Source organism: Castor canadensis, chromosome 5 (genome assembly GCF_047511655.1).
Source record: "Castor canadensis chromosome 5, mCasCan1.hap1v2, whole genome shotgun sequence".
NCBI lineage: Eukaryota > Metazoa > Chordata > Mammalia > Rodentia > Castoridae > Castor > Castor canadensis.
The window spans coordinates 115,969,070-115,993,261 of record NC_133390.1 but is presented as its reverse complement, the minus strand read 5'-3'; positions in this window follow the sequence as shown (position 1 = coordinate 115,993,261).

Sequence of the window (24,192 nt, the reverse complement as noted above, 5' to 3'; positions counted from 1 at the left end):
GTGCGCCTGTCATCCCAGCTATGTGGAAGCCATAGGTAGAAGGATCAGGGTTCAAGGCTGGCTCTGGGACCAAAATGAGGCCCTAACTGGAAAAATAACCTGAACAAAAGCAAGAAGTGCTGGGGGTGTGGCTCAGGCGTTACAGCACTTGCCTAGCAAGTACAAGGCCCTGGAAATAAACCCCATTTTCTCATGAAAAAATGCATTTTGCAGTATCATGACTGAAATGAGTTTGTATGATTATAGTGATTGACCATGGTGAAGGCAAGTAAGGGAAAATTTTTATTTATGATTTCTCTGAAAGAAATGATTACAATGAGGCGAACTATAATTGAATTCTGAACATGAGTGAAACATGAATAAATTCAGTTTGCAGATAAATGCATTATGCTTAGAGTTCAATGTCATTTTAATGTTTTTGTTTTAAATGAGAAAAATAACATCCTTTGATGTTCAAGACTGAATGTGTTAGCAATGTCCTGGCCACTTCTTTCTCAAATCAATTTTTATTGCTTAATTTGTTATTATTGTAAGGAAATTATCTTTACATCAAAATTGTGATCTTAACACAAAATGTAGAGTTACTAATTCTACTTGGACACTGTTGTGTTAATTGGATATTTTCCATATTACTGCAAGCCTCATTCAATTTGTTGTATAACTATGATATACCTATCTGTTAAGTGCTAAAATATAAAAATAAATTTTAGCTCCTGACTGCAATTTTTATTTATGAAAAATACGTCCTTAATTAAAACTGATGATATTAGCTGAAATTAAGTGCATTTTAAACTACTAAGGTAATGAAAAAGAGTTGTAGTTCTAGGGACTGAGGATATAGCACTTGTCCAGGATTTGATCTTCAGAGTGATAATAATAATAATAATAATAATTCTATTAAATCTAGCATCCTTTATCACCCAACACCTTTAAATATCTTTCCTCTTGCCAAAACAATGGAAAGTTACTCTAGTTAGTTCTCTTTTTTTCTAGAGAAGAAAACAGTGCATGTATACTGTGTTCTAGAACATTTAATAGTCAGTTCATGTTCCTAGTTTATGGTCTAGCTTGATACTCAGCTTAACCTTCCCTTCTAGTTGGTTGTTTGTGTTTCACCAATTTTACTTCAAAATCTTGTATAATAATATTAATTACCCATTGAGCATTTATTGTGTAGCAGATATGGTCAATACACCCTAAAAAAGGACTTCTCCAATGAATTAGAGACGTTTCCATTTTACACAGAAGAAAACTAAACATAAAAAGCCAGTATCATCAAGCTGGTGAAGTAAGTGGAATTTTAACACAGAACCTTTGTTGACAACTGTCTACTTTGTATCACACATTGTGCGGGGCGGGGGGAGGTGCAGGGTGTACAGATGGGCAAATGTTGTGAGTTTTCTTTCCATAAGTGGACATGTTACCTTGGGAAATATGTATAACCCTTTCAACAATCTATTTATTTATTTATTTTTGGTGGAACTAGAGTGTGAACTCAGGGCTTTATGCTTGTAAAGCTGGCACTCTACCCCTTGAGCCATACCGCCAGTCCATTTTGCTCTGGTTATTTTGAAGATGGGGTCTTGTGAATTGTTTGTCTGGGCTGGCCTTGCTAGCATTCTAGGCATGAGCCACCAGTTCGTGGAGACAATCTAGTTTTTAGTTAAGTGGACATTTGGCTAAGGACTGCAATGATAGGCTACAGGTACTTGGGTAAGATCACCTATAAACTGACTTCCAGATTTATTGTGGCTTCTGTGATTTTGTGCTCAATTCTTTACTGAAGTGAAGCGGCTTTAACTAAATCAGTTAAGTGAAGTGGACTGGACGTTGGCTGAAATCCTTGATTTGTTGTGGCAATATTGTCAGAGGAGAAACCAAGCAACACTCGGAGGAGTGGAGAACTCAGATTTTAATTTTTACGCTAGCGGGCCCAGACGTGTACCAGTGTCTGAGCCCCCGACAAAGGATTCACAGGATATTTAAAAGGCAGTGCAGTGTATCAGGTTACAAGGAATGTGCTCTCCCATAAAGTAGGGCTAGTAGTGGGTTAGAGACCTAAGGTTTAGATAAGAGCAGCAGGGGAGGCCTGCTTTGGAAAGTTTATTTACAAGTGGAGACAAAGGAAGGCAGGAATGGGTGCTTATCTCTGCATGGTGCCTTTCATCTTGGTCCCAAACTTTTGCATGGCTCTAATGGGCAATTCCTCACAGCTCTGTCTGCGGTTACAGCTTTTAATTGACAGTTTACTCTGTTTTACAACCCTGTTTCAAGGCTATCTTCCTCTTCAGATTAAAGTACACTTGGGGATGGAGTTCATTCAACCCCAGCTGAAGAGGAGGAAAGGATGAAGGAATTCTCAAAACCCAACACCCTAACAGCGAATTGGCAGAAATGTCTTGAGAGAAGACAAAAATCACAGGAGATGTGTGCTTGTACACTCACTTCTTTTTCTGCTTCTGTGGGGGAGCAGAATCTGACTTAGCAGATCTAGAAAACCGGGAACCAAAAGTAAATAGCTCATCTTTCTCTTCTGAGAAAGTCTCCCTTTGGTCCAGAGAGATGGGTGAGACGAGGAAGAAAAGTCAAGAGAAACATCCAACGCTGATATTAATGCCTGACTGTGCAGAATTCTAGGACTATTTCTGGGACACAAGTGGTAAAAAGAAGGTGAGGAAAAAAAAATCAATTGAAATTACAGGCAACATAAAGAGCCTCAGAGAAGTTAGAGTTGGTTAATGGAGGCTATGCATTTTTAGAAAGGAGGGACGAAAATGAGTGAGGTTATGAACAGAGTCCCTGATTCCACTAGCAGTAGTTACAAATATGGAAACTCCTGCTCATGAATCTGCAGGTGAGAAGATGAGGACAGCAGAGTTAACTGTGCACTTGTGTTGGTGTGTTACTGAGGGATCACTGCCACCTGGTGGCCAATACCTATGTCAATTTACTCAGTTCTGTTTTGAGGGGGAGGGTCCCAAGTAATTCTTAGAGTATATGGAGATACTTCTCTGATGACTTCTAGTTTGTGTCCTCTTTGTGATGCTGCTCTACTTGTCTGTACCTAGGAAGAGAATAGGAAATCATTTAAGGGTTTTATTTGCCCTTTTAGGTGCACAGCATCATAGTTTTCCTCTTTAGAGGATCAGTTCATTTACAATTTTTGTCTGAATATTTAAGTGGCAACATTTTAAGGAAAATGAATCACTCAGTTTTCCTTACAAAATATTCAACAACCAATTAGCAGAATTTTCCCTCCCCTCTCAACCACAGAATGACTTATGATGTGAAGTGTTTTCTTAAAACTACTGTGTGATAAAAAGGTCAGTAGATGATTTGACCATCCCACCATGAGACAGGATAGAACAACGAGAAGACAGAGAGATTATACTATTTTTAATAAATATTAAAAGGACCAAGGAAGTAAAAATTAAAAGCCAGAGCAGCCCCTCCCTCCCCTCCCGCCTCTACCACTTCCTCTTAGATGTTAAGTTACAGGGAGAACTAAGGCGCTATCTGCATCTGCCTATCTCTTTGAGATGTTAAAAAGTTACAAGGCTCCTTGAAGGGATAGAAAGAGAAAGAATGAAAAGTATGTCTGGCAGAAGGAAGTCCTAAAACTTACCTATTGTTCCTGCATTTTGGGTAGACTTAGATCACATCTCCATGTTTTAAAATAATAAACAGCACCTATCTTTTGCATCCATTGTCTAATGATTAAGGGTTGCAGCACAACATGAATGCTATAGACACATGTATTCCTCCAGTTCAGAAAGTTCAGAAGAGGACGAAATGTCTGCTCCCTTGCCACACTTCTCCCTACTTTACTCTGATATACTAAAATAAATGCTTACTAAAAATTTCACCTTATGAGACTCACTTTTTGTAAGACACCTTGACACGCTTTCCACTTTTGGAGATCTCAAGTACCTGTGATTTTGCATGGAAACTGGGAATTTGAGATGGAGTGAGGATACAGAGAAAAATGGTAAACCAATGGTCCTTGAAACTTCTATCATTGTTGCCTTGGTTTCAAAGATTGGAACTCAACAGAGCTATAGATTAAACCAGTGGTCCTTGAAACTTCTGTCATTGTTGCCTTGGTTTCAAAGATTGGAACTCAACAGAGCTATAGATTATATATATATAAAATTATATGGAGAGATTATATATAGAGATTATAAATGTATAGATTAAATTTACAATAAGCTATCTCTTCAGTTTTTTTCCATTATTGTTAATCATATTGTAGAAAATCTGCCTTCTCAGTGTTTGTGGGTAAAGCCACCATGTTTATAAATAAGTGTCATGGGTGCAAGATGTCATGGGGAATCCACGGACGCACTGCTGGAGCACTGGAGTTACAGGCAGGCAAGAAACTTTATTGATGGAGAAAGGCTGAACCGAGAGATGCACAGCAGGGCCAGGAAATCGGGTGTCCCCTGAGCATTGGAGTGGGGGTATGTATATGTAAGTCTTCCACCCTAACCTAAAGAATCCTATAGGACCTATAGGAATCCTAGTGGAATCCTATAGGTCCACTCTTGGCCCACGTGGGCCTCTAGTACCTCCTGGTCATCTGGCCGAGCTGGTTCCTCCGCTTCTCCCATGTTATGGGGGCTTCCACATTCCTAAAATGTCATGGACCTGATTTATGTTATGGGACTGCTACAAAATCAACCCTATTATTACCTGATGGGTGATCTCTAAAGGCTCTGGTCAGCAGACTCATTGGCATTCCTATCTCATTTGAGAAGAATTCAGGAAATACACAGAAATGTAGTAAAGTTTATTGAAAGCGAGGGGGAGCCAAGTGCCAGTAGCTCACAAATGGAATCCTAGCTACAAAGGAGGCTGAGATCAGGAGGATTGAAGTTCCAGCCCGAGCAAATAGCTCACACAACCCTATCTCAAAAAAACCCATCACAAAAAAGGGATGGTAGAATGGTTCAAGGTGTAGGCCCTGAGTTCAAACCCCAGTACTGAAAGAAAAAAAAAAGGAAGAAGAAGAAGAGAGGAGGAGTTACCAGAGAAAGCAGAGAGCAGAGATGGCCCTTGACCAGGTGGGAGAGAAGCTTGGGCCAGTCTTTGTTTCAAAGGGCCTTTATAAATTGAAAGAGCAAATCTGGGCAGTCTTTGTAAGATGGGCTAGAGTGACTGAGAAGTTTTGTTGATGGTGCTATACAGTCTGTGATCAGAAGACTTCCAAATTCTTTGTGTCCCACTGGGAAGAATCCATGGCAGGACATGTGGGTGTAAATGGAGATTATTAAACATTAGGGAAGGGAAATGCAAAGGGAGCATGGTGGGGCCCAGGTGGAATCTGGAGGTGGAAAGAACATGCTTCTCTTTTCCAGTTGATTTGAAAACAACTATACTAAACTAAGGGAAGGGGGGAACCAGGTAATTCCCATCCAATAATCAATGAGTGGGGAGGAACATGGGTGACCGCTGGGCCAGATGAGGACGGTTGAGTCAGCCCTGGGGGAGGCATGGGCAACCTACACATGCATACAATATAAAGTCATATTTTTTTTATGAGTTCTGAATTTTCCCTAATACTAGCCTGCCTCAGTTTGATTGACAAGGTCTTGTCACACAACATGGGGTGCTCTGCCCATGCACTTTTTTTTTTTTTTTTTGATGGCACTGGGGTTTGAACTCAGGGCCTCACACTTGCTAGGCAGGCACTCTACCACTTGAGCCACCCTGCCAGCCCTTCTTATGTGTCTTAATTATGCATACAAGGTATGCTTTTACCTGAGAAGTAATTGAGGGTGGAATTTTCCATGGCTTCCTGTCTTACAACTGTAGAAGATTCACAACTAAAAAGAAATTTAACAATTGCGAAGGATTGCACTGCACTGAGATGGGGGCTTAGCCTCAAGTCAATTGAAAGTCCTTCAGATTCGTTCCCTATATCCCAGCCTGCCTCATCATGACTTTGCCTTAGAGCAGTAGTAGTGAGCTTTATAGAGCTACCTACCTTGAGAATAATCTAAACATGGTTTCTGATTTCAAACTCATTTCTTTTCCTCCCTGACAAGTGGTTCTTCCAATCCCTCCACGATGACTGTGTCTTCTTCCCGACACACACATAATGCAAGCAAATGCACAAGTGATGTGGGATTTCAAAACAACCCTCTCCTTCCTTCTGTCCTATATCTTAGTAGCCCTATTTGAAAAATTCTTTGCTGTCCCCTTTCCCCTTAGTCAATGGAAGAAGGTTGCAGTTACCAAAAGGAAAGGAAAATGTGGATGTGGAAGAGATTTGAGGGACTAGGCACTCACCAATGTATTCCTGATTAAAGTAGATGTTGTGAGTAACATGTTGCTGATTTCCAAGCACTCCAATTATCTTCTATTAGCCAACCCAAATACGGACGAATCCTCCCCAAAAGTAACACTATGATTATTTCTTTGGGAGACAAGATTTTCACAGAGAAAAAAGTGAAGAGTTGGAGAAGGCACAAAAAGTGGGAGTGTTTTACTCTTCTGACCTCTTGCTTTATCTGGTCTGGCTACAATGTTAGGAGGCCCCAGTGTCGAGGGTCCTTGTCTTCACAGGCCAGAGAACTGGCTCGTGAGGCAGCTGAATGATGAGCCAAAGCTGGTATATAAACTAGGATTGATTAGAGAGAAAGGAAAGGCTACAGCTAAGGTACTGCAGCTGAGCCCAGAAGCCAGTGGCTCACTGCTCAGGTGAAGGCTGGGCTTTCATGGACATTTTAACTCTGGATTAGTTGGCGTTTTCTCATTGGCCATGGATTCGAGGGATTTCTCAGGTGAACTGGTTTGGTTTGCACCTTTATTGGAGGGGAAACAATCTTGAGAGCATTTTGCTCATCAGCCCTGTGGCAGATCTATATCTCTCCTTTGGATGCAGGAATGCAGGCCTCCATCTCCTCAGGATGCAGGAATGATACTGCCTTCCATGGGGGATGGGATACTCACTCATCTGCCTTAGGTCTCCAGACCCAACATTATGATTTATGTAATATTTATCTTTAAATTCACATATACTTGACCTCATGAAATGACAGTTTTTTGGCAGTACTCAATTTTGAACTCAGGTCCTTGTGTTTGTTAAGCAAGGACTGTTAGAAATAAAGTCAGTGGTGGTCCATTTTCATGGCAAGGCATATAACCCTGGCCGCTTGCTTGCATATCAGCTTGCAGAGGGCCAACTGATAAGAGAACTTAAACTGGGAGTGTTAAATCAGAATAGAATAAGGAAATGGGTGAAATCTGTGTAAGTGCCAGAAAGGACGTATCACGGGAGACCTTCCCACCATAAAAGGAGGCGGATACCACTTCAAGCCATTTCTATAATTTGACCAATCCCAAGAGAGGCATATTTTAAAATAACCTAATAGGAAATTTGGGTGATGTACAAGAAGGAAGGCACATCCCATAATACTCAGCCAAGTGGAAGTGGGGGAGGGACTTGCGCACTGGAAAATATTGTGATGCCTGTAACCACTTTGAGGATCTCCGCTTTCCAGGCACCTGAACTTGCAAGACTGCCATTAAATTCTCACTTTTCCAGTACTGTGTGTGTCTCTGAGAGCAGTCTTTTGAGTTTGGACAGGTGAGCATATTTCTCATAACTACTCAACCTCCTGAGTCACATCCCCAGTCCATTTTACATTCAGTTACTTTTCTAAAAGGGTGTCACATTGTTTTCCAGGTCCCATATGGACTGTGATCCTCCTATTTACACTTCTCACAACTAGGATGACAGGCACATACCATACTACCACACCCAACTTGGTGATGATGTAGGGCCTATCGCTCCAACCCCCACACTGGTCTTTGTTCTTTTTTAGCTTTTAGGTCCTTTATCTATTTCTTAATTTTTAATTTTTTCCCCCTTTATTGCTGTATTGTGCTGAGTGGGGAACATTGTGGCATTTACAAAGGTTCTTACAATGTATCAAATATCAAATGACTTAAATTCACCCCCTCCACCTCTTTCCTTTATCCCCGTTTCCCCCATTCCCTGAGTAGTTTCAACAGTATTATTGTTGCATTTATATACATGTATACATATTTTGTGCACCATATTCACCCTCCTACCCCCTTTCTCCAACACCTTACCCCTCCCACTGATAACAGCATTCTCCCCTCAACACAAACTGTTCTGCTCTCCTGTTCTCTGCTTTTGTAGAAAAAAAAAAAAGAAAAAATGACATTTTTGCTTGTTTGAGACAAAGGTGGCTACACAGGGAGTTTCCTTGTGATATTTTCATGTATATAGGTATTATAAACCCAGTTGGTTCATGTTAGGTATTATAAACCCAGTTGGCATTCTTGGGGCAGGTGGAAGGTCCTGAGGCTAGCACCAAAACCAGACCCCCTGATTTATGACCACTTGTTTCTCCCCTGCTTGTTTCCCTGCCTGATTGTTTCTTGGCTTGTAAAACAACTCAGGAACTTACAGTTACTCAACTAGCCAGGCATGTTGACCCGTTCCATCTGGTGATTGCAGATAATCAGAGACCAGAGACTCTCTCCCTCCCCCATGGGTTGGATCCTCCTATAAAGCCCACTACTCATTTCAGCCAAGCTGCTCCACTCTGAACCCGAAAGTGACAGTCCTGCGGTCTGATTCCAACAAATCTCTCTTTTCCACATGTGGCATGGTCTTTATTCGGCAGTACCTTACATCTGGTGTGTAACCTGGGAGAGGTTAACAGGACGCTCTGACCTAGGGCTGCTCCCTTGGCCTTTGTATCCTGCCCTCTCCCGAACCCAGACTGCTGAATTGACCCCATGTGCCTCTGGACTGTGGATCTCAGACCTTACTGCCTTTCCGGCTTTCCCATCCATCATTAGCCTTTCTCTACCACTGCTCTCCACCTGACCTACTCCCCAGACTCAGTAAGTGTCACCCTCCTGTTTGGGCTACCTGCTGTGCCTGGTCCTGAAGTCATAGCTACGCCAGATACGCCTCTCCTGCCTGCTAGGGCACCCACTGCTTAGCACGGGGATGCCTGGCTACCAGTTGGGACATTTCCTGTTGGATGGCAACCCAGGCCAGGGATGCCCACCCTTGGGAACCTGTTCAGGTGACACTCCCACTCTCTCTCTCTCTCACTCTCCCTCCCTGTTTTCCTTTCCTCCACCTAAGATGAGAGCTCAACAGCCCCTCCAGTTTACTTTGACCAAATAGCAACCAGACAATTCTACTCTCCTTGCCTGAGTCATGTAAGGGAGGCTAGCTCTTGACTTAGATCTATATTGGCCTGAAGAGTAAACTCACCAAGGCACATGCCTCACGCTCTCTCTCTCTCTCTCTCTCTTTCTCTTTCTACATTATGAGAACCTCCCACTCTACATTAGACATGTCCACTGGGATGTCTTCTCTGCATCCTCCCCCTTGGTCTCCAAGATGATGATATAAAACCTAAGTGACTGATTTTCACACACCTCTAGATCTTGACAATTTCTGCCATTGCAACAGCAAGTGATCCGAGATTCCATACGTCCAAGCTTTTCTTTCTTTCTGCTCTCAGCCCTCCCTGCTCCAATCTTACAATGCTGTTCAAATCCTCCTTGCCAGCGACAAACCCCCCTCAAAGTCCAAAACTCCTCCTAACCCCTCTCCTGAAGACACTTCTCTTACTTGTGACCTCACAGGCTCTGTCTGCCCACCTCTTGTAAGGCAAATGTAGGCCCCAAAGTGACCACGCAGAGAGGAGTGATCTGGCCAAGAGATTCTTTATTGCTGGGTGGGAGAGGGAGAGAGCCGAGAGATAGAGAGATAGAGAGAGAGATAGAGAGAGAGGGGGTGGGGGACAGGGGCTTAAATACCCCTCAGTGAGACTCAGCATGATCTGATTGGTTAGGATCTTATGGTTCATGCTGATCGGAGGTTGGGGCAGAAGGAGAATTCAAGCTAGACTTGAGGCAGAACCGTGACCCTGGAAAACAGAAGCTTAAGGGTGCAGTAAGAACCAAAACCTATTGGTGCCATTATTGCCAACACCTCTCATCTCCTCCTGCCAGTCCTCTACATCAATCTCTTCTCCCACCCCATCCTCCCATGACTCAGGCCCCCCTTCCTCCACACCTGCTGGTTCTCCCAAACATCCACCACCCTATTCCCCTTCTACAGTGGTCAAAATTGACCCTGAGCCATCGGCTCCTCAGGGACCAACAACACCAGCATTGACCTCAGCCCCTGCTACACCCTTCTCCTCTCCACCTGCATCCCATACCCTCTCCCATACCTCCTCCCAAGCATGCTCAGCCCACCTGTACCACTCCGGGAGTTGGCAGGAACTGACAGCATTATCAGAGTTCATGTGCCCTTTTCCATTACTGATCTCTCTCAAATTGAAAAAAGACTGAACTCCTTCTCTAATGACTTAGCCTCCCATATTAAAGAATTTAAATATCTAACTCAAGCATATGATATGACTTGGCATGAGACCCATCCTCCAAGGATGGATTAATTATTCTCAACTCTCATTTTATTTCCCAATCCTTCCCTGATTTTCTAAGAAAACTTAAATAGGCAGAGGATGGTTCTCAAACCCACCCGGGAGATCTTGTGAAAATGGCATTTAAGGTATTGAATAACTGAGATGAGGCTTGAGACCAGCGAAAAGCCCAGCTCTTGGCCGCTGCTCTGAGGCCACCTCCTCCGACTTCGAGACGGGCTGGACAACAACGCACGCCTCCAGGGGCTGCTTCAAGTGCAACCAGACAAGACATTGGACAAAATACTGCCCTTCACCTCACCCACTGCCAGGACCCTGTCCACAATGTGGCCAGAGTGGACACTGGAGGATCGACTGCCCCTCTTTGTCTCTGCAAGGTATGTCAGTCTCCCACTCCCACTCTCAACAGAGTGAAGGCCTCACGGACGTCTTGGGCCTGGCGGCAGAAGATTGATGCAGCTCAGGGACCTCGGCCCCTTCAAGATCACCTCGGAGGAGCCCAGGGTAACTGTCTAAGTAGCAGATAGGCCTCAATCACCTACTTGGTGCTACCTGACTTTTCAGGTAAGCTTTATTCTTCACAGATCTCCATGGTGGGAGTAGACGGTTTCATCAACCAGCCAAAAAGGAAAGACAGTTTTATTTAAATTTAAAATTCTTATAAAAGTTAATTTTAAAATACAAGTTACAAAGTAAACAACTGGAAAGGATATAGATAGGTATTGAATGTATTTTTGAGAAGTTGAAGGAAAAAGGAATGGTTTTTTGGATGAGAAAGGATTTTGTAAAGAAGGGTTTGTCCTAAAGATTGTTTTAAATAGGAGGATAAGGACAAGCCATCAAAGGGTTTAGTATGTTATATGAAGGTCTGAGTAAGTTTTAAAAGTACATAATAAAAGCTTCAGTGTGTGATAAAGTTAAAGTTGACTATAATCTAAGAGTTGCCTAAAAGATTTTTTAAGGTCATGTGAAACTAAAATCAAATTCTCTATGTCTACAAAATGACAAGGTTACCTTAATATTGTTCTGCTCTGAGTAACATCAACAGAAAACTATTATAGGAAAAGATTTTATCAAAGTAATTACTTGTGTTTTCTGTTGATCTTGTCAAGCTTTAAGCACTACTAAATCAGAGTTCATTTATGTATTTGCTCATGCAAAGTTCTCTTAAATGACCACCTTATAACAGTGTTCTGTGTCTATACTTTATCTAAATATGATACAAACCTTTACAGAGTTAAAAATGTCAGTTTATGTAAAATAATGAGCTAATGGCTCTCTTTTATCCAAAAGTGCTACATTTAACCTTCAACCTGACAGTCAGCCGCTATTTGCCTTTAAAGGTTTCACAAATGCTTCACAGCAACTAACCTGGTCAGTTTTGCTGCAAGAATGTAAAGACAGCCCTCATCTTTGTGGACAAGACCTAACCAGAGACTTATTAGATTGACACTACCCAGAGGCCACCCTTCTTCAATACGACTTACTTCAGTGCAGAGCCACAGAACCCCTCACCTGCAGGGCAACTGAGTCCTTTAAAAAAAAAAAAAAAACTTTCTGGCCTCCAGGAATAGAAAGTCTCTAAGGAGAAGGCTCAATTATGTCTCCCTCAGGTCACCTACCTAGGTGTAGTCTTAAAGGGACAGACTCACTCCCTAAATCATGAATGAATCAACCCAATCCTCCATTTCCCACTCCCCCATACCATAAGACAGCTTACAGCAAGCTTGGGAGTTACAGGATTTTGCAGAATCTGGATCCCTAAATATGCAGCCCTTAGCAGACACTTTTTATGCTCCTTCTAATATTCTTATTTGGGTCTTAAATAATGTATGGCCACCCATTTCTCTTAGAAAACTTGCCTCCAACAGACTCTACTCCTCTGGCTGACTACCTACCTTATCTTATCCTCCTCCGGGAACTTCTCAGACACCAGGCAGATCAGACCCTTCCCCACCCCTCAGAGGGCCCCATAACAATTTCTATTAAAACCAGAGGATCTTGTTCTCCTAAAGGATTTTTCTCTGTTGGGACCTCAGTGGACCAACCCTCATCTGGTCATCCTCACAATGTCCACTGCTGTCAAGCTCAATGGGATCCCCCAGTGGCAGCATCTCTCAAGGATAAAACATTGCCCACCAACCTCAGACTCTTCCACTCCAGCAAAGGATGAGTACTCTTGCATGCCACTGGGCCCCATGCGGCTACGCCTCTCCTGCAAACTCTCTCCCTCTTCCACTCCTGCATAAGCTCTTATTCCTCTTCTGGCTCTCAATCTGCTTTCCCTTTGCAGGCCCAAAATCCTCCTCCTGTGACCCATGCATGTGCATTGAGCAGGTGTCCACACTTACTATTCCTGTGCAGGCTCTGTTATCGGGTCATGAACTCACAATCACACCATCTATCAAGTGTGCTCCCATGACCAACCCCACTCATCGCCCTGTGGAGAGGTGGTTAGAACTCAGGAGTGGCCACCTCACTGGGAACATTGTTACTCGCACCCAGATGTTCTGTCCTGAAAAACAAGTGTCATTATTGTTTGATGCATGTGTGGCCACAGATAAACTATGTGGAGGTACGGGCTGTGACTGTGGGGGCCTGGGTTGGGAAAGGACCTATATGTCAAATGACAAATATATGTGATGGGGAGATAAATCCTGGCCATGCAATAATGAGGGTTATCATTTTTGCCCTTATTGGAGTTGTGTTTCATAGGCCACATGGCACAGGGCTACACACTGAGCCCTCCTTCAAAAGGACACTACTACCCCTAACTGTAGTCAAGGCACCTGTAACCCTGGAAATACAGTGTTGACTAGAAACTGGCTTGGGTCTTGTGTGCTGGGCTTCATCAGACCATCCCTCTTCTTGCTCCCCCTTAGTCAAGGTGAAAATCTGGGAGACCCCATATATAAACAAAGAAAAGCTGGGATCCTAATAACTTGTTTGGAGGGTGGTTTTCTGCCATAGGTGAATTAAAACACTGGTAGGGGCAGTGGCCTAATTCTGGGAGCATGCATACTACTTCCCTGCTTCCTTCCCTTGGTTCTACGATCTATCAGGTCCATTATAGAGACTACTATAGAAAGAAAAACAGCTGCACATGTAATGATGCTACGGAAATACAAACCCTTAAACCAAAAAAATGCTCTTTAACCCTAGATGCCTCCAGGATCATTCAGGGAACTCAGCAGACAGACTTCCCACCAGATGCTACTACAACCTTCTCCCAACAACTGGCCTTGTCTGCAAATGAAGCCTGGGAAAAACCATCAGCCTCCACTCCCGGGGACCCCACAAATTTACAAATTCCAGCTGAACCCCCCCCTTAATGATGTCCCCACTCAGCACGAAGCAGCTAGATCAATCGGCACCCATAATACCAACAAAAGGCTGGAATGTTAGGTCCTTGTGGCATTCTTGGGGCAGGGGGAAGGTCCCGAGGCTAGCATGGAAACCAGACCCCCCTGATTTATGATCACTTGTTTCTCCACTGCTTGTTCACCTGCCTGATTGTTTCTTGGCTTGCATAACAACTCAGGAACTTACTAGCCAGGCATGTTGGCCTGTTCCATCTGGTGATCGCAGATAATCAGAGACCAGAGACTCTCTTCCTCCTCTATGGCTTGGCCCCTCCTATAAAGCCCACTACCCATTTCAGCCAAGCCATTGCACTCTGAACCCGAAAGAGTGATAGCCCTGTGGTCTTTCTTTTCCACACATGGCATGATCTTTATTTGGCAGTACCTGACAGTTCATCTCCTCTAATTTTCTTCATCCTACCTTAGTCCCTTTCTTGTTGTGGTTTCAGCTGGTTTAAGATTTCTATATTCATTCTAGTATAGAGAGTATAACACCTATATTCAATTTCTTAGTTTCCTTCTTTTACCCTCCCCCTCCCATACATGACCTCTCCTTAGTGTGACCAGTGTTTCACAATATTGCTGTATTTGTACTAGGTCTGTAGTCCACATTTGAGAGAAAACATGCAGCTTTTGGCCTTCTGAGCCTGACTAACTTCACTTAAGATAAAGTTCTCCAGTTCCATACATTTACCTGTGAAAGACAAAATTTCATTCTTCTTTGTGGCTGAATAAAATTCCATTGTGAACAAATACCACATTTTCTTGATCCATTCATCAGTAGTGGAGCATCTTGGCTGTTTCCATAACTTGGCTATTGTGAATAGTGCTGCAACAAACATAGGTGAGCAGGTGCCTCTGGAGTAACCTGACTCACATTCCTTCAGGTATATCCCTAGGAGTGGGATTGCTGGATGGTATGGCAGACTTTAGGCAGTGGGAAACCCAGGGCTGTAATCCTTTACAAATGATATGATAGGAACCTCCCTAGCTTCCTGTCTAGAGGCATTTTCTGTAGGAATGGCCACAGAGAAGGGAAATCCAAATGAAGCCCAATAGTCTTACGAAGTTGCAAAAATCAAAATTTGAGTTCAGAGAAGCTGAGTTCCTTGGAAGTTGTAGCTACAGAAAAGAGACCGCTATTAAGTATGAACAAACCAAAAATCTACCTCTAGATTTTTATACTGGAATCACATTGAGTCTTTGTTGAGTACTAGGCAGATCATGTAAGAGTAAAATTCCAGGACATTGGACAAATAACTAACTGGGAGTTATAAACTGAATAATTTCTAGAGCTCACAAAAGTCAATGTGTCATCTGAGCATTAGTCAATCAGGACATTTGTTTTAAAAAATTTTTCAGTAGTTACGTGGGGATATTCAGTGTAGGCTTCAAGGGCTCATGATATTATGAAATTATTCCTCAAGTGAAAGTTACTTAAATCCATCCATAACAAAGCTTAAAAAGAAAACCAAAAGTGGCCAACTTGATCATAACTTATTATTTGACAAAATACTCTTTAAAAGAAGACAAGGAAATCCAGACCCTCAACAGTGTGACAATTGCAATGTCCAATAGTCAATCAAAAATCACTGCACACAACAAGAATCAGCATAATGTCATGCATAGCCAAGGCAAAAGTATGTAAGGTTAGGTGAATAGCTCAATGGTAGAATACTTTCCTAGCATGAGAACACCCTAGTTTTGATCCCCAGTACTGAAAAAAAAACCCAAAAAACCAAACCAAAACAAAAACCAAGAACTTAAAAGAAAAATATATTTAAAATTATGGTAGAAAGTGGGGGACAAAAAGGAATCCAAGTATCTTTACATACATATTTCACATTGACTCAATCAATAAAGGCATGGAACTCGATTATTTTAACTCTATTTTGTTGATGAGATAATTGAGTCACAGATAAAACAAATGACTTGCCAAACATACAAGTGTGGTAGTTTTTAGAGTCAAGTTACAACCCAAAGTCCCTGAAACCTTAACATTCTTAAGTAGATGGCAGTATGAAGCCTAGTTAAAGGAGCATATTTGGATGATAGTAGACTCCAGTGAATTTTCCTAGATCAGTCGTAGGCCAAAAATATGAAGGAATACTGTACAAAATATGCTTCTGTGTGTGTGTGTGTGTGCATTGTAGCTAGGCCATATACATTATGTAATTTGACAATTATTATAATTGCTTTTTCTATCATAAAGTAAATTTGATAATGCTATGTTCAAATCTTAGCATAGTTACCATTATAAAAAAAATTTTTGTATTCAGTCATGGTTATGCCTTACTGTACTCCCAACACTGAGTCTGAGGCTGGAGGCCTTTGAGCTTGAGGGCAGCTTGGGCTATGTAGAAAGACTGAGAATAAAAAAATGACCAATCTCTCATCAGTTACAAAGATGGATTAAATTAAACAAAGATGAATCAAATCAAAATGGATTAGATACATAAATTAAGACCTGACACCACCATGACTACTACAAGAACATGCTTTATGACATTGGAATAGTCGAGGAACTTTTAAACAAGACCCCCAAAGCACAGGAAACTAAAGCAAAAATAGAAAAATGGAATTGCATCAAACTAAAAGCTTCTGCATACAAAGGAAACAAGTGATGAAGTATAGAGAGAACCTATAAAATGGGAGAAAATATTTTCAATGTGTACATCTAACAAAGGTTGGAACTCTAAAAACTCAATAGCAAAAAACCAAAAGAATCTGATTTAAAAATGGCCAGTAGATCTAAATAGGCACCTCTCCAGAGAAGGCACACAAATGGCAGCAGATACATGAAAAAATGCTCAGTATCATTAACCAACAGAGAAATGCAAATCAAAACCACAAGATACCATCTAACTTCAGCAAGAATGGCTAATATCAAAATGGCTAGGATGTGGGAACCCATGTACACTGTATTTGGGAATGTAAATTAGTGCAACCTTTGTGGAAAATGATATGAAAGTTCCTCAAATAATTAAAAAGAAGATGGGTGCTGGTGGCTCATGCCTATAATCCTAGCCACTCAGGAGGCAGAGATCAGGAGGATCGCGGTTTGAAGCCAGCTGGGCAAATAGATCACAAGACCCCCATCACGGAGAAAAAAACCCTTCACAAAAAAAGTGCTGGTAGAGTAGCTCAAAGTGTAGGCCCTGAGTTCAAGCCTCAGTACTGCAAAAAAAAAAAAAAAAAAAAAAAAAATCAAAAAGTGCCACATGAACCAGTAATCCCATTGCTGAGAATATCTCCAAAGGAGATAAAATTAGTATGTCAAAGAGACATCTCAACTCCCATGTTTATTGTAGCACAATTCACAACAGCCAAGAAATAGAAACCACCTTAAGTGTCCATCAAGTGATGAATGGATAGAGAAAATATGGTACAAATACATGTTGTAATACTATTTGGCCATAAAAAGAATGAAATTGTTTTAGTTGCAACAACATGGATGGCACTGGCGAGCATTACATTAAGTGAAATAAACCAGGCACACAAGACAAGTACTGCTTGAGCTCACTCATACACAGAATCTGAAAAAGTTGGTCCTATAGAAAGAAGTTAAGTGTTTACCAGAGACTGGGGTAGTGGGGTGAGATGGGAACAGGTTGATCAATGCGTGCTAGGTTACAGTCAGATAGGAGCAAAAAGTTCTGGTTGCTATTGCAAAGTAGCTAACTACAGATGATAACAATATACTGAACATTTTAAAAAGATAAAAGAAAGGATTTTGAATGTTTTCACTACAAAGAATTGATAAATGTTTGAGGAAATAAGACATGTTTGACCTGATTTAAACATACTGTAATATATATACACATTAGCCATTACATGGTGTCCTATTTATATGTGCAACTTTTATGTTTTTATGTATTAATTAAAAATACATTTTAAAAATTACTTTTGTGATGGAACCAGGAGTCAATCCTTTTCAATTCTAAAGATAAGACCCCAAAACATTGCTCAAAGAAAATAACTGGAGAAAAAGAAGCAGCAGCAGGAAATAAGTTTTAAAACTGTGCCAGGTGAATGTAACTCAGGAAAGATTTTTAAATTGGACTTATGTAACTGTCCATACTGGAAATTTCTAAAAATTCCAAAATTTATCTTGAAAACATCTGTGAGTTATTCCTAGAGGAAGAGGATGGCTTAGAAGATGAGCAAAGTGCTCTTATCATGCTCGTGTTTCCTGTTAGACACTACTCCTGGTCACTGTTAGCAGACTTTGGATATTATATTATCTGAAGGAATACAAACTTAGGAGTATGAAATGTTCTATTTTTAGGCTGTGTTCTAAAAATTTAGGAGCTTAGTTTCATTGTCATATGGCATTTGAGCACCGCAATAGAAATGACAAGGTGTGCAAGTCAATATAAGCATTAATTTGAAGACTTTGATGAATATAAACCTCTTTCTTTACAAAATATACTATAAAATATGTAAATCATTTATAATTTAAATGATAGTTCATGTAATATAATTTTAACTACACATAATACAATATTTAATTATAATATACAAATAGATTTATCATATAAATTATTTATTATATAAATTATAAATGAGATTACTAATATGCATATATACACATTCATGCAAATGTGAACACAAACATATATATATACTTGAGAAAATGCATATAATATTTTTCTTGAAAATTTTTCGTGCCTAATAATATATTAAAGGTTTGTAAAATTGTGCTATAAGTTTTCATGCACTGGCAAACTTCTCAGAAATTGGAGCCTTGTTTTGAAAAATAGCTGTCAATATTCCACAGAGTTACTGCTTCTTCTGGAACCCAGTTTGGGAAACATGTTAAAGATGCTACCCTAAAGCTTTTATGCTGAAATGAGCTTCCTGGGTACACACCCTTGTCTATAGCTTATTAATCATTTACTCTTGCTATGACTTGGTTTCCTTATATAAAGATACAATGCTAAGAGTATATATTTCAAAGATTCCTGAGAGAATTTAAATTCTAAACTTCATTCAAAATAATATCTGGCAGAGTAAAGAATAAATATTTACTATGGTGGCAGTGATTTAATAAAATAGATAAATTTGTGGAGATAAATCTCTTTTCATTAAAAGTAGTGAGCTGTTAGTGAAAGAGAACTTTGAAAATCCCAGAGTGAAAGGGTATATCTAGTTCAACATTTACAAGAAGATGTATGGTTATTTTCTCCTGACTCCTTTCACATCCAAGCTAAGAGCAAAGATAATCCGACATGGGGGCTCTCCCACTTTCAGGAGACACTTTCCTTGCCTTTCCCAGTAAGTAAGGAGGTTTGAAATGTCTGTTCCATTTAAATTTAGATAAGGTGTTTTCAAAATGCCTATTTTTCAAAATATCTATTTTTAATCTTAAAACCCTGCAAGAAGTTCATCCAAAATTAATCGTACAATAAAGAGTGCACTCATTACTGACAATCTTACAATAAAGCATGGCATAGATAGCAAAACCTTTCACTCAACTCTGTTGAGGTAAGTTGACACTGGTAGTTGTTATCCAAGAAAGGGTCAGTGGAACATTTGAAGCACTGTGGCAGTACGGCACATTAGTTCTTCAATAAAACACACTTTTCAGGGGAGTTTGCTGCAGCCTCACCTACAGAACAGTACTGAAGCATGGACGACCAGAGTATCATTTTCCAGAAAATATTCCACCTGGAGTTCCTCCTTACGAATGAGGCCATTGTTAGAAGAGTGGGTGTTAGAACCAAACAAATTCCCCAACTTTCAATCTATGATAATTTAAGCAAGTTATCTGGTGATTCTGGGACTTACTTGTCTTAGCTATAATGCTGGTTGCCATGTACTATACAAAGTTGCAGCAGTGAGAACTAAAAGAAATTACTCCTCCGCATCCAGCAGAGGGCTGAGCCAGGTGTCAGTACCAGCCTGATGGTAACGGGTCCCTTCTTACCCAGGAGCCAACACGTGAAATGAAATATTTGTGAATTGAGTCACGTGGCAAAACATTCTTTAAAAGATAATTTTATGATTTTATTCATTCTTTGTCATCACCATTTCTCAAATAAGCAACCTCTCATCCCAACCCACCTGTGGAAGTTTTTCCCCACCCTTAAGCTTGATCGAGTGGATCATTTCATTTTCTGGACTCCTGGGGGGCCTGTTAGTACTGATTATTAGTTTAGCCTGTATTTGCTGTCATTGAGCTTTTCATGCGTAGGAATCCTGGTTGGCAGGAGAAGGTGTTTCTGGGATCATTTTTGAGCCAATTGTCTGAATCACAGAACAAGAAGGCCACTGAAACCATATTATATCTCATTCTGAAGATCAAGGTCATTTTGCACAGGTTGTAATAAAAGTATACAACTATTGTCTATTTAATCTTGACTGCTGTATTCTGTGTGTGTATTTGTGTGTGTGTGTTTGTGTGTGTGTGTGTGTGCACGCGTGTGTGTGTGAATGCCTACTTGGGCTGGTTATGGACCCCTAGGGCTGAGTGATGGAATCAGCCTGCAATCTCTTTCTGTCCCATAAGTGCAGGGTAAAAGACTTTCCAGTAATGCAATGACATTAAAAGAACCACTACTTATGTTAAGAAGTGGACTCTATATTTCAGACTAGTACACACACATATGTACATACACATCATGTGCTTAATATTGCCACAAAATTTGCACAATGTAATCGTTTTTGATGAGTGAGGGATTCTCTCTACTCCAGTTCTATTCTATTCTATTCCATTTTAATTTTAATGCTGGTTATGGTATCCCAAATAAACTTCAAATATTCTCCCCAAATTAGCAAATGCTTAAGAACACATGAAATATCATAATGCTCTCCTACCTCCCCCACACAAATTTTCAGAACCATTCTGGTACAAAGTAGTCTACATGTACTGCACTTTGGTCTCTTTTTTCCAAAAACAAACAAAAAAATAACAACAACAACAACAAGTGGATATTGCAATTTAAACAATTAGGTTGCATAAATAAAAAAACATCTTGCTAGACATGTGCTCAGTGGTGGAGCACTTGCCTCACAAGTACAGTGCCCTGGGTTCCATCCCCGACAGCACACAAATGGAAGAGAGAAGGTCTTTTGGTATTTTTTTAAGAGAATTGCTATGAATCAGGATAATCTTTTTTCCAAATTCATGGTGCTGGCTTCTAATTTTATTTGTAATTAACACCATGATGGCCACCAGACCTCTCCCACACACATTACGCCATTTATAAATTTGTTTTTACGATGAGTGCTCACTTCATAAACATGATGCATGAAAGATACACTTCCTGTACTGTTTTTTACAGACGGCTGGGAAGGAAAAGTATGATTCTTCATACAAAGTCTCCTTGTTGTCAGTGCATATGGCCTGTAGTTTCCAGACAGGGTGTCACCCTAGCAGTTGGCAACAAGGTCCAGAAAAATGTCAGCTTTTGCTAATGAAGTTCAGTGCAGGTCACCACTTAGAAGCAGTCCAGTCTCCAAACGGTTTCTTTGTGGACTTTCTGATGACAGGACAACAGACTCTCCCTAATTTCAAGGGGCAACTGTAATCTTCATGGGGCATGAGTTTAATTATACAGGATCTGCAGAAGGTAGAGGAGAAAGATAATGACTACAACATAGAATGATGTGTTTTCGGTGCTATTATTTCAGGGAATATGTAGCAAACAGTCTTTACTTTAACCTCATGGCATTTCCACCAAAACAGAACAACTCTGCCCTGATAGAAAGGTTGCTAATGGTGATGGTTTCTACATACATTCTTATAGAAAGAGAATATAGTGAGCATTCTTTCTCCTTGGCAGTTCTTTAGAAGTCAAGTCACTCAAATCTTGGCTAACTCATTGAAGATCACAGATGCTTAAAAAGAAACTTTCAGAGCATTTCAAGTCTTTTCTTTTACAGATCTGTGGGTGACGTGACTTTCCAAAGCTGTGGACTGCAAGTTTATCCAGGTTGAGATAGTCTTCCCACGCTGGATTACTGCAGAGTAAATGGAAATAAGAGACAGTCCTCACACATTTGATTGCTCTAGTTTTACCAAGGAAAAAAATGCCACTTCTGAGCATGCAAATCTGAGACGTTCCCCCCAGTAGAACAATACCGAAGGATATGATTTGAGTGATCAGAAATACTCTGGGGCTAGAGAAATCTGAGTCCAAACTGAACCTTGTGCCATTAGATAATTTATATGATTCATCTAAACTTTTACTTTAATATTTTTTAAAATGAGACTGTTAATTATACTAACCCACAAAATAAGTGTAATGATTTAAGAAATACATATCAGGCACCCATTAAATACTATATGCTATGAAAATAAAATTTTTTCTCATTCTTATGTGAAATCTCCCTCTAAATGTATCAGAACTTGGACTGCTATCTTTATTTTGGAATCCAGGATTTGGATATGGGCAGGACTAAAATGTCTACTGCAAGAACTTTCAGAAGGGGATCTTTGGAACCATAACATTGTTGATTGTTAGAAATGCAAATCCTCCGAATCACATTAAATCTCCTGAGTGAGAAAAGCAGGGAATGGAGTTCAGAAATCTATTTTTACAAAAGTCTTCCAGGGGATTCTGACACACACGAAAGCTTGAGAGCCACTAGTTTACTAGATTCAGATGGGGTGGAAATGGACGTGGGTAAAGGTGGTAGGATCAGGTCGAAGAAGATTGGAAAAGCCTCAGAATACAGCTGTGAGTCCAAACATCAGCACAAGAGGCCAGGGTAGGGTTGAGGTGGGGAAAGGGCAGAGAGAAATGCTCTAAGTCAGGAGTATTTCCAACTCTAAGGTACCTCAACATAGAATGAAGAGTTCTGTATCAATAAGTGGAGAAGGAGATGCCATGGGTTCTGAACCCAGAAACTACACTATCGCAACTCGTGTTAGATTTATTCATTCTGTTAAATTTAAACTTATCTTAAACAGAGTTCACGTAAAACAACTATTTTTGTGAACCATATCTCTCATTTAGGGAGATAGGTTTGTGGTTTAAAAATCTAACACTTAGTAATTTCTTTCTATTTCTTGTGATTTCAAAAACTTATTCTTACAAAGATACTTTAAGTTTCTCTGCACAGTAATGGAGGCAGAAATACCATATTTGACCTTGTTTATTTTAGTCTTGGCCAAAGATGTAGCAACTACTTTAATGATATCTTAGTGTCTGAGAGAAAGTTCTCAAAGACAAGCTGTAAGTCGTGTACCCAAACTGCATCCACCGGTGAGGGAGCCAGTCTCATAACTCCGTAGTCTGTAGCATGTGTCATATCTATTTCAGATTCCTACCTCACTGTACTCTGCTCTCTGTGTATATGCACATCTGCTATGAACAAAAAGGAACAGATACAAGACTCTATTTTGCACAACAATGCAAGGTAACCTATCGAAGTTTCCATGCTGAGGAAAATAAAGATATCAATCTTCTGAATATGGAATTTACTTATTTTTCCTTGTTCCTTTCCCACTCCCACTGATCCCCCCACTCTCGGCAGTTGAATATGGAATTTAGAACCAATTCCTCAGTCCTGTTCCAAAGACTGAAGTCTTGGCCATCAAGTTCTCTCTCTCTCACAGCTTTTTGACATAGTCTCTGGATCCAGCTGGCTGGAACTCCATACTTTTCTTATGGCCCCTTGTCCAATTTCTGTGCTTTTCTTCTATTTTTCTTTTACACCTGAACTATTTTCTGACCCAACCAAGCCATAATCTTGATCCCTTTCATAATTCACTCATCCAATCAATGAATGCTATTGTGTCCATACTTAGCATTGGTACTTACAAATGGTGAGAACTAAAGGAATCCTATTTCTACCTTTGGATTGGCTCATAGCCTAGTGGTGAGAGAAACTCATGACAGATATCTCCAAAATGGCATGAGGTTTTGGAAGGCAGGAGCTCTGTTTCATGTCACAGATCATCATTTACAATCCTTAGCACACCTGTACACACCTAGAGCTCACATTGTGGAAATATTGACTTGAACTGAGATCTGAAAATGATAAAATCCTGGCTGAATTTGTCTTTTGTTTTGGAGAAATAGAAAATAAAGTGGAATAACTAGGGAAGAAATATCTTTTCTGAGAACTTTTGTAATTACACAAACTGGATAGAAAAGGGTAAGAAGAGAATGAGAAAGCATTTTGGGGCTGACTCAGGAGAACTTCAAATAAGAGATTCTCAGGCAAGAACAGGAATTCCCAGAATGCAAAGTAGAGGGCAGCTTCTTATGTAATTTTTTTTCTGGTTTGGAGTGCCCAGCATTTTATACCACCATTGCAGCACTTTGCCATGTTCCCCTGAGGGAAGTCTACCCCTAACTTTACCTTGTGTATCACCAGACCAAAGATCTGTGACCTTCCCTTTGCTTCTACCATTGAGGAAACACTGGTTC